Consider the following 10,816-nt stretch of genomic DNA (forward strand, 5'->3'; position numbering starts at 1 on the left):
GAGGTCTAAAATCTCTCTCCCTCAGATGAGTCAAAAATTAAGCAGCTTGGTTCTCCAAGCTGCCTGGCACAGCTAATACTGGGAGTATGCACTACAGTAAGAGTCAAGTGGGCAGTATTTTCTGTAGAGAGCATACTTTGCAGTTTCACTTTATATTCTATAAGTCCCAAGCAATGCTGCTTTTCTGAGCTCTTTTGGTTGAAAAAAAAAATCATTGCACATGATATTATTTTTCTGCTACTTCCTATCAATGGCAAGCCTCCTTTTCCATTACATTTAAAATCCATTTAAAAGGATACCTTGCAGTAAAGATTTCTTAAAGAGGACGTAAAAAATTAACCATAAAGGAAAAAGGTGATAAGTTAGTCTGCATTAAAATTAAGAACATCTGTGTTAATTCAACTGGGGTATCCTTTCACAATACATATACATATGTATATCAAACCATCACATTGTACAGTTTAAATATTTTACAATTATACCAAGTAAAGCTGGAAAAAACCCAACAATTTCCTCCCCAGTTATGTATATGAAAGTGTTCGAAACTACTATGAAACTCAATAGTTCTCAGGTCTCAGTTCCTTAAAAGTTGACCAAGCCAGACACACCTCCCTACACACCACCCAAAATAAAAATTAAGAACATGTGTTCAAAAGACACCACTAAGAGATCTAAAAGGCAACTTACAGAGTGGGAGAAGATATTTGCAATATATATATGTATACACACACACACACACACACACACCCACTCACAGACACACCTATCCCTCCAAGGACTCATATCCCAAATATATATAAAACTCTTACAAATCAATAAGAAAAAAAGACAACCCAATAGAAAAAGACAACCCCATAGAAAAAAACAAGACACTGCAGACATTTCATAAGAAGATATGAAATGGTACGTCTGATAAACATGTGAAAAAGTATTCAACTGAACGATCCATCATCAGGGATGTGTGGATTAAAACTAAAATGTGACCAGATGGCTGAAGTGAAAAGAGGCAAAACACCAAGTGTTGGAAAGGCTATGGAACAACTGGAACTCTCATACACAGGTGGTGGAGTACAAAATGGTACAAACACTTAAAAAATCATTTGCCAACATCTCCTAAAACTGAACATACACATCTCCTAGTATATAACCAACAGAAATGCATCTATATGTTCACCAGAAGACATGTACTAAAATGTTCATTGAAGCTACCCAAATATCTATGAAAATGTATGGTACATTCACATGATGAAATATTATATAGTAAGGAGAATGAATGATCTAAAACTATGTGCAACAATATAGATGAATCTCACAGAGCTAGCAAAAAAAAAAAAGGCCCGACAGAAAAGAGTACATGCTATATAATTACATTTATATAAAGTACAAAAACAGGTAAAATTAATCTATATTGTTAGAAGTCAGGGGAAAGTAGTGACCAGGAAGGGGCATGGGAGGTAGGGATAGGGGGGTCTTCTAGAAAACTGGTAATGTTGTGTTTCTTACATTGGATGCAAGTTACATAGGTGTGCTCAGTTACTAAAATTCATCCAGCTGTACATTTACCATAGTGCCTTTCCCTTTTGTATTACACTTCAATGAAAAGTTTGAAAATAAATGTACCCAGGGAAGCTTAAATTTTAGTGGCTGAATTGTTTCTTTTATCTTTAATACTTTTCAAATTATTTTTACTTTCTCATATTTCTACTTAACTTACAGAATTTTTGGTATTGGCATCAAAATTTTTTCCTACTATTGGTCTTTCTGAGCCTCTATTTTCTCATCTGTAAAATGAAGACAACTGTAGAGTTTATTAAAAACTCTAGTTTTAAAAGTAGAGTAGCTGTTAAAAGCCAATGTGATTTTTAAAGTGTTTGTTAGCACAGTGCCTGGCACAAAATGCTCAATAAATGGTCACTTAATACCTTCCCCTAAACCAGTGGGGCTGTTCCGTGTGCTAACATGGTACCAGTGCTTACCCCTGTCTAAGCATTTCTTACTATCTTCCAAGACTATGAGACACTTGAGAGCAGGGGTAGTGTGTAGTCCATCATAATTTTCTCAGTGCCTCGTTCAGCAGCTGGTGTGGAATAAGAACTCAAAATTAACTAAATAGATGATTGAATAAATAAATTTCTGACACTTTGCAACATCTATTATTTTATTGCTAAAGTATGGAGTCACATTTGTTTTCCCTGAAACAAGTTTTCTTAGTTTCTACCATCCACTAATAATTTCTCTCAAAATGTTCTGACTTGATTCTCTTCCAAAAGAACCTCTTTCTACTACTTCCTCATATTCTTCATTACCTGTCATGTTGGGTAGCTGTGGAGCTTCATTTTACAACTGCTAAAGCTAAATAACTGATTTTCTACCCTCCACTCTCAACCTCCCTTAAAAAGGCTTGCACATAATTTTATCTCTCCTGGCCCATTTCAGTGCCTTCAATAGTTTGGCAAATATAGAGACTTATCCTTGACTAATAAGCCAGTGCGGTCATTTCTATTTTCTATGGAGTTTCAATATGATTAAGAAAAAATAATTGGGGGCTAGGAATTGTGGGTATCCAGTTGAATGGGAGGCAAAGGAAGAAACTAGAAATCCCCAGGTAAAGCCAGGCTTTTTTTTTCTTTCCACCAATGACAAGGCACACTTAATAACTTTACTCCCGAGGGAGGATATGCCATTCTGAAAAACACTCCACTCTCGGTGATAAAGGCAGGGGAGAGGAAATATTACACCGCGGGAGAGGAAACTGTTTGATAAGCATGTAATATAAACCAGCTCTGGCAACTGTCATTCCTCCTTCCCCATCAAATTTAGGAAAGGTCCATAAACCACTTTCTCTAATATTTCACCAAAATGATCTCTTGGACTTGAAAATAAACAGTTCCTACTCCTAACCCTCCATCACTATGTGGTAACTAGAGCAATGAACTTCAAATATTTTAAAAGTAAACTTCTTATTGACATGTAATACACATACAGAGAGGTATGCAACTCTCTCCAAACCTTTTTTTTTTTTTTTAATTTATTTATTTATTTATTTATGGCTGTGTTGGGTCTTCGTTTCTGTGCGAGGGCTCTCTCCAGTTGTGGCCGGCGGGGGCCACTCTTCATCGCGGTGCACGGGCCTCTCACTATCGCGGCCTCTCTTGTTGCAGAGCACAGGCTCCAGACGCGCAGGCTCAGTAATTGTGGCTCACGGGCCCAGTTGCTCCGCGGCATGTGGGATCTTCCCAGACCAGGGCTCGAACCCGCGTCCCCTGCATCGGCAGGCAGATTCTCAACCGCTGCGCCACCAGGGAAGCCCTCTCCAAACCTTTTTGATCTCTCTCCAATTAATAAAAAAATAAAACGAGTATATACTCCTAATGTCTCTTCCATACATATATATATATATGCACATGTAGCACTGTGCTAATATTATGTGCCTTAAAAAACATAAAAACATAGAAGAAAAATAGATCTTAAAAGTTATCACAAGAAAAAAATCTGTAACAGTATGTCAGTGATGGATGTTAACTATAGACTTATTGTGGTGATCACTTCACAATGTATACACATAACAAATCATTGTTGTACACCTGAAACTAATACGTTATATGTCAACTATACTTCAATAAAAAAATAGGAGACAAAAAGAATGAGAAGAAATAAACAGAAATTGGGACTTCCCTGGTGGTCCAGTGGTGAAGAATCCACCTTCAAATGCAGAGGACGGCGGGTTTGATCCCTGGTCGGGGAACTGGGATCCCACATGCCGCGGGGCAACTAAGTCAGCGCGCCACAACTACTGAGCTCACATGCCTCAACGAGAGAGCCTGTGTGCTGCAAACTACAGAGCCCACGTGCTGTGGAACCTGCAGGCCACAACTAGAGAAGACAAAACACGCACACCGCAACTAGAGAGAAGCCTGCGCACTGCAACGAAAGATCCCAAATGCCTCAACAAAGATCCCACCTGCCGCAACTAAGACCTGACACAGCCAAAAATAAATTAAATAAATAAATAAATTTTAAAAATAAATAAATAAATAAAATAAACAAATTATTTTGTATACCCCAAAGGACCAGCCTTGCACACTACTTGGAAACCACACCTGTACAGACATTGGGAGCACGCTGCCTTAAAAACCAGATCAATCAGAGGCTCTAGGGAGGGCTTGGTAACTTCTGGTCTCAGTTGTATGGCAACAGCTTAATCTCCAAATGTACACTGGACAGACATCCAGGCTGTCCTAATCCTTTAGGACTATGGCCACAGTATCTGCGATATTCAAGAATTGACTCCCCAGGAGCATGTGTTTATCACAATGGCAATCTTCTGGGATAGGGAATTTGGAGAAGGAAAACACATGTATGCTTTCTTTCTCCTTTGTGATAATTTAAAATTAACTGCAGAAAGCAGTAAAGGTTGGCTTTTAGTTCTTAATAAAGATTAAAGTTATCTTTGTCAAAAGGAAATAGAAATAGATTCTCCAGACATTTTAAATATGTTTCTAAGACTTACATTTAAGCTAAAATAACTGTTTGGCTGACTGTGGATTCAACAATGGATTAGCTCCAGTTTTAGCTCTACAACTAATGAGCTAGGTGACCATTAGGTAAGTTTCTCCATCTGTAAATGAGGGCGCTAAACTGGGTGAGCCTAAAACATTCTCAGAGTACTGTGTGTGACTACCACCACCTTGTGGACATTCATATAGTACCATATGATAAGGGAAGCTTCGTAGCCAAGATAAAAAAGCTGCTGGTTAAAATAGTAGCAAAGGGCTTAGTTTTTCCTGGTAGTTCTAGATGTCAGCCTCCTCAATAATGAAATGGTTTAAGTTCTTCAGAAGAAAATGAAAATTAGAATTTTTAATTATGACAGATTCCTTATTTTAATAATTGACAGACTGATATCACCAGGATGCTCTAGAAACGGCCAAAGATATCCCTACTGCATCCTTCATCACTGGTTTATTTGAGAAAGAAGGAAAACATTACAAAGAGACCTGAACTCTGTCTCATGGAGTTTAGGAAGCAGAATCTCAAGCTGCTAGAGCCAAAAGCATCCCTGAAGTCGTACACTCCACTGCCATTATCTTCAGTGCTAGCACGACGCGGGAGTGGGGGGAGGCCGGGGAGGGGGAGGGGTGGAAGGGACAGCATTTCTGTTGGATGTTAATGGTGCGCCCTTGGAGTTGTTCCAGGAGGCTAGGCTGGCCGAAGCAGGCAACTGGCCTGGCTTAAACTAACTGGAGATTTAGGCCTTGAGGCTAAGAGGCATGTTGTACTATTTCAGCATGTTTTATGAATTGGTTCCACCGTACTGTTACAGCTCAGCCAAACTTTACCCTTCAAAAATCATCCTGAGAGCCTATCTTGGCCACTCCCTGGATCTCAGCACACTTTTGTACGGCGTAATTATATTTGGCATCACTTCATGCCCTCTATACAATTTCCCAATCCTGGGATTCATGTGCTGCCAAAGTGTAATCATCTTGTAGTGAATACATTTTCTCCTTTAAGCACTGAAACTTAAGAAAGCTTAGGGGTTTTTTTTGGTTTTTGGAGGGGGTAGGTGTCTTGATGTGAACTGTTGACGACCTTTGCTGTGTTCACCATAACTACAGATAATAAAAAAGTTTTCATTCCTCCTGTATCCTGTATTTAGACCCCAGTGCTAAAAAGAACAAATGATGGCACAAACCTTCACTGTGCACCTGATCATTTTATTATTACTACAACTCGGGTTGCTATTATATCCTCCACTTTACAGAGAAGGAAAAGAGCTCAGAGAAAATTTATGAGAGATCATAAAGCCATTAAATACCAAAACCAAGATTTGAATTCAAGTCTTCTAACTTTAATTCCATTGTTTATTCATCTATGCCCCGGTGATATTAACTAATAAGCTCATGTGCCAAACATAAACCCTACTCCCATCCATCACACCTTTACTTCTGAATGGGAACCACAAGGAAATCAAGAAAATAAAAGTCAAATGCAAATAAATGGCAAGAATAAGCAAAAGAACATTAGTGAGCTAGGATTCTCAAAGGACTTAAGGATTACATGATTCCTCAAGCATCAAAGGACTATTTAGAACACTTAGTAGGGTCTTGGACATAGGTGCTCAATGAACACTTGAATGAAAGGGTGTCTAAAAAGTTTCACAGTATGAGCCCACAGATTATTCATTTACAAAAGGAAAAAGTGTGCTTTAAAATGGAAAGATCTGGCAGTCACCACCTTAACCAAGTGATCATCTTAACATCATCAACAGTGGGGCAACTTGACATTGTGTGCCTCTACTGATGCACTAAGAGATGCCCCACACAGCCAGAAAGTGTAATCTAAATCTACTAAGAAAACAACCACAAAAAATCCAAGATTTAGGATTCTGATACTTGAAAAAGTTCAATGTCATGAAAAAAAAAAAAAAAAAGGCAGGGAGGACTATTCCTGATTAAATTAAAAGAGGAGAGACATTAACCAAATGTGTATATAAATTGTGACTAGATCCTGGATGAGGAAAAAAGTTTTAAAAGGCATATTGGGACAACAGGGGCAATTATTCCATACAGATCTATCATATTAGATATTACTGGGCTATTCATCTCAGGTGCGGCAATGGCACACCTAAGGATGTAGAATATCCTTATTCCTAGGAGATGAATGCTTACATATTCAGGGATGAAGTGTCATATTGCCATAACTTACTTTCAAATGATTCAGCAAAGCAGATAAAGTACTTGTGGTAAAATTTAACAGTTGGTGGATCTAGGGATATATATATATAACCTAGGGAGAGGTTATACTATTGTTCAATCCCTTCAACTTTTCTGCATATTTAAAAATGTTCAAAGTCAAAATATTTTTTAAATTCTTGAAATTCATCAAGGCCGTTAGCATAAATTCAACTCTTCTATGATCATGACTTGTGAAAATACAAAGTTGTAATCACTCAATTAGTAAATATTTATTGTGCTCCTACTTATATACTAATAATCACTGTACTAGACTCTGGGAAATATTGTAGTAAAAAATAGACATGGTTCCTGCTTTCATGGAACCTACTTAGCATACAATTCTGTGTGTGTGTGTGTGTGTGTGTGTGTGTGTGTGTGTGTGTGTCTGTGTTGGGGAGGGTAGTGGTTGTTCTGGAAGCCTTCCCCAAGTGGTGCCTAAGCTGAAACCTGATGGATAAGTAGGTGTTGCCTAGCTATAGGATAGTGGGGAAATGGGTCAGAGGGAACAAACAGTATGTGTAAAGGTACTAATGATGGAGTTGGTCAATCTGGAGAGTGACAGGAATATTTATTCCTATGGCTTCCCCCAGCCCCCCATCCTTTTTTACATAGCCTGTCTCCTGGTTCCATTGACCATTCCCTACCCCCAACCCTTCAGACCTAGGGGTAGTAACAGCACCCTAACCTTACTAGCCCCAATGTTACCAGTCCTGAGAATTGCACTTTCCCTTGGAGTTTCCCTACACCATATGCATAGCTTTGTAAAGTTCCTTTATTAAACTTTCCTCAAATTATCCAATGTCAGTAAGCCATCTATTTCCTGCTGGCACCCTGATTAATAAAAAGTTCTGGAGAGAGACTTGGGAGATGTCTGCATATTTTAGATAGTATTTGGGACCGTGGGAATGGAGATGGTCTGGGAAGAGGGTTGAAGATGAACCCTGGGCCAATGAGCATCTGAAGTAGGAAACCTGGGAACAGCAGTGTTATCAGCCAAGAATGCTTCAAAAAAAGAAACTATCAATTGTATCAAGTGCTACTGAGAGGCTGGATGAGTAAACTGAGGGCTTTGGAATTCCCCATGAGAAAGCCATCAGTGACCCTTGGAGTGTTGGGGGCAAAATCAACACTGGAGTGGACTGTAAAGGTGACTGGAAGCAAAGAACACACCTGTTACCTTCAAAAAGTAACATAACTGTTCAGGTTCCTATTTTAACTCTACCAGTGACTTGCTGAAGAATCTTGAGACTTTTGTCTTAATTCCTGAGAGGTAAGTATAAACATAAAACAACCACTCTCCTTGCAGTTACAAAAAAACAATACCTGGACAATATTAAAGCTAATGTAAGCTACAGAAGTGTAGAGAATTGAAGCTCTAAAACAGAGTAAATTATTTCCCCCACTTTCAGACACTGAGACAAAGGGCAGGCTTTGCCAAAAATCTTTTTGGTCTCTCTAAACTGAAAGATTAAGCTCTTTTACACTGAAGCCTGCAACTAAGCATGTCTAAGAAGCCCCTACTCGACATACAATAACAAGCAGTTTCTAACCAGGGTGCAAGATATTTGAAACCTAAAGCATTCTCATGACCACAATAAGTAACCAAACTCCATAGCCCGAGAAATTGTTAGAACCCTCAGATCCCTTTCTTTGAGAACATGAGCCTGTGAAATTATCTAACTTTGATCCAATTTGGCTTTCTCCTCCCTTCCCAGTTCACTGAACATCACACAAAAATGACTGCCAGGGCAGTATAATGCTAAATCTGGGCGATTGGGAAACTGCTCTGGGGACGGTCAATCAAGAGGCAGTCAAGACGGTCAATCAGAGCAAGCAGTTAGTTCTGGCTACCTTCATTTATTTTTAGAAGATTCCGTTGTTTCAACTAAACCTCCTGGAGACTATTTTCTCCACAAAAAGACAGTATATGATATGTACTTTCAACATCAAAATTAACAAAATTTGATTAACTGATTTAGACAAAGGTCAACCTCTTCACAAGGGTAAAATTTGCCCCTCATCTTCATCCTTCGGAAGAGACCCAGGTGACCACCCAAAATGCAGGTTAAGAAGGCACCATTGCTATAGCAGGGACAGGGTCCAGTTTGAAGAGCACAGGCTTTGGAATCAGGAAAGCTGATTTTATTTAAGTTATATGGCCCCCCTTGCACCCCTTCACTGACTACCTGTAAACAGGTTGTTTTGTTTTTTTACTTTGCAAGGTTGTTTGAACAGTGTTTACACGTGTCAAGCCCACCACAGTAGGTATTTCATAATAGGGGAACTACTTTTCTTTTTACTTGCTACACCCAAATGCTTGTATTATAGGACAAAGAGGCCCAGTTTCAAGTGGTTCACGTAAGAAAAAGAAGAGGTGCTATGGCAGACAAAACTCTATGGTCCCCACACACCACCTCTTGTGTTCACTGTGTAACTTGAATGTGAACGACTGTCTTGTTAGGTGACTGGCTCTGGAGACATGCTGGCTGGGTACGGTGAGTGCCATGTTGGGAGACCCCAAGTGGTAAGGAACTAAGGGGGCCCTCCAGCCAGTAGTCTGGGCTCTCCGTCCTACAGCCACAGGGAATGAATTCTGCCAACAACCCAAGCAAATTTGGGGTGAATTATTCCCAAGTCACCTCATGAGAATGCAACCGAGTTGACACCTGTTGCAGCCTTGTGAGACCCTGAGCAAAGGACCCAGCCACACTGCACCTAGATGGAAACTGAGATCAATTTCTCTTAAGCCACTACATTTTTGGTAATTTCATTAAACAGCAATAGATCATGTAGGTGCTGTCATCTTTCCACTACTTAGGTTAACTTAGTAGCTTCACAGTAACTAGATTAGGTGCTGGCAAAATCACCTGGACTATCCCAAAGCTAATTTAATTGTAGTATAAGAAGTTTGACCCACAGGATCTACCTTTCCCAGGTAATAAATCTGTTTTTTAAAACTTTGATATATGGGAGTTCCCTGGTGTCCTAGTGGTTAGGATTCCAGGCTTTCACTGCCGTGGCCCAGGTTCAATCCTTGGTTGGGGAACTGAGATCCCGAAAGCTGCACGACACAGGAAAAAAAACCTTTGATACGAATTATACCTCTTTGGATTCATCATAAATCTGTAAAGTCAACAATTCTGTGAAGTAACAGAAGTTTGGAGACTCACTAAGGTCAAGTGACTCAAATGGCTAATAAGGGGGTAGAGCCAGGAATCAGAGAACCCAGGTCTGACCCCAATCCCAAAAATCTACCTTTCTCTATAATCACCTTTTATAGTTTCTCTAAAGTCTCAATGATGCTTCCCACTATGTCCATAGACAATACTAATAAAACCATATTACAGACATTGAAACACTGGAGACCTTTTGTCCTTCACCGTTAAAATCATCTTATCCACTAGATTAATTATCGTGCACATCAGTTAAAATGTCTTTTACAGTCAGTCTCCGACTTAATGATGGTTCAACTTAGGATTTTTTGACTTAACGATCGTGCAAAAGCGATATGCATTCAGTAGAAATCAGACTTCAATTGTGATCTTTTCCCAGGCTAGCAATATGCAGTATATGACACTCTTGTGATGCAGCGGCAGCAGGGAGCCACAGTGAGCCACAGACCCCAGTCAGCCACGCGATCAGGAGGGTAAACTACCAGTACCTTTTGCCATTCTGGCTTTCACTTTCAGTACAGTATTCAATGAATAACATGAGATAGTCAACACTTTAATGAAAAATAAGTTTTGTGTTACATGATTTTGCCAACTGTAAGCTAATGTAAATGTTCTGAGCATGTTTAAGGTAGACTAGGCTAAGCTATGATGTATTAAATGCATTTTTGACTTACAATATTTTCAACTTACTTTGGGTTTATTGGGACATAACCCCATGGTAAATGGAGGAAGATCTGTATTTTAAAGTCTGTATTTCTCAGTAAAGAGGACTTTTTTCCTTCATGGCTTGTTATAATACTAAGGGCTTACACTGAGTATCTGTGAGGGTCAAAAACATTAGTTACTCTTACTTAAGAACACCTTTCAAACAAAGCCACAAAACAGCTTCTTTTATTTTCTAGTAAG

This window comes from Eschrichtius robustus, chromosome 13, assembly GCF_028021215.1.
Source record: "Eschrichtius robustus isolate mEscRob2 chromosome 13, mEscRob2.pri, whole genome shotgun sequence".
Lineage (NCBI taxonomy): Eukaryota > Metazoa > Chordata > Mammalia > Artiodactyla > Eschrichtiidae > Eschrichtius > Eschrichtius robustus.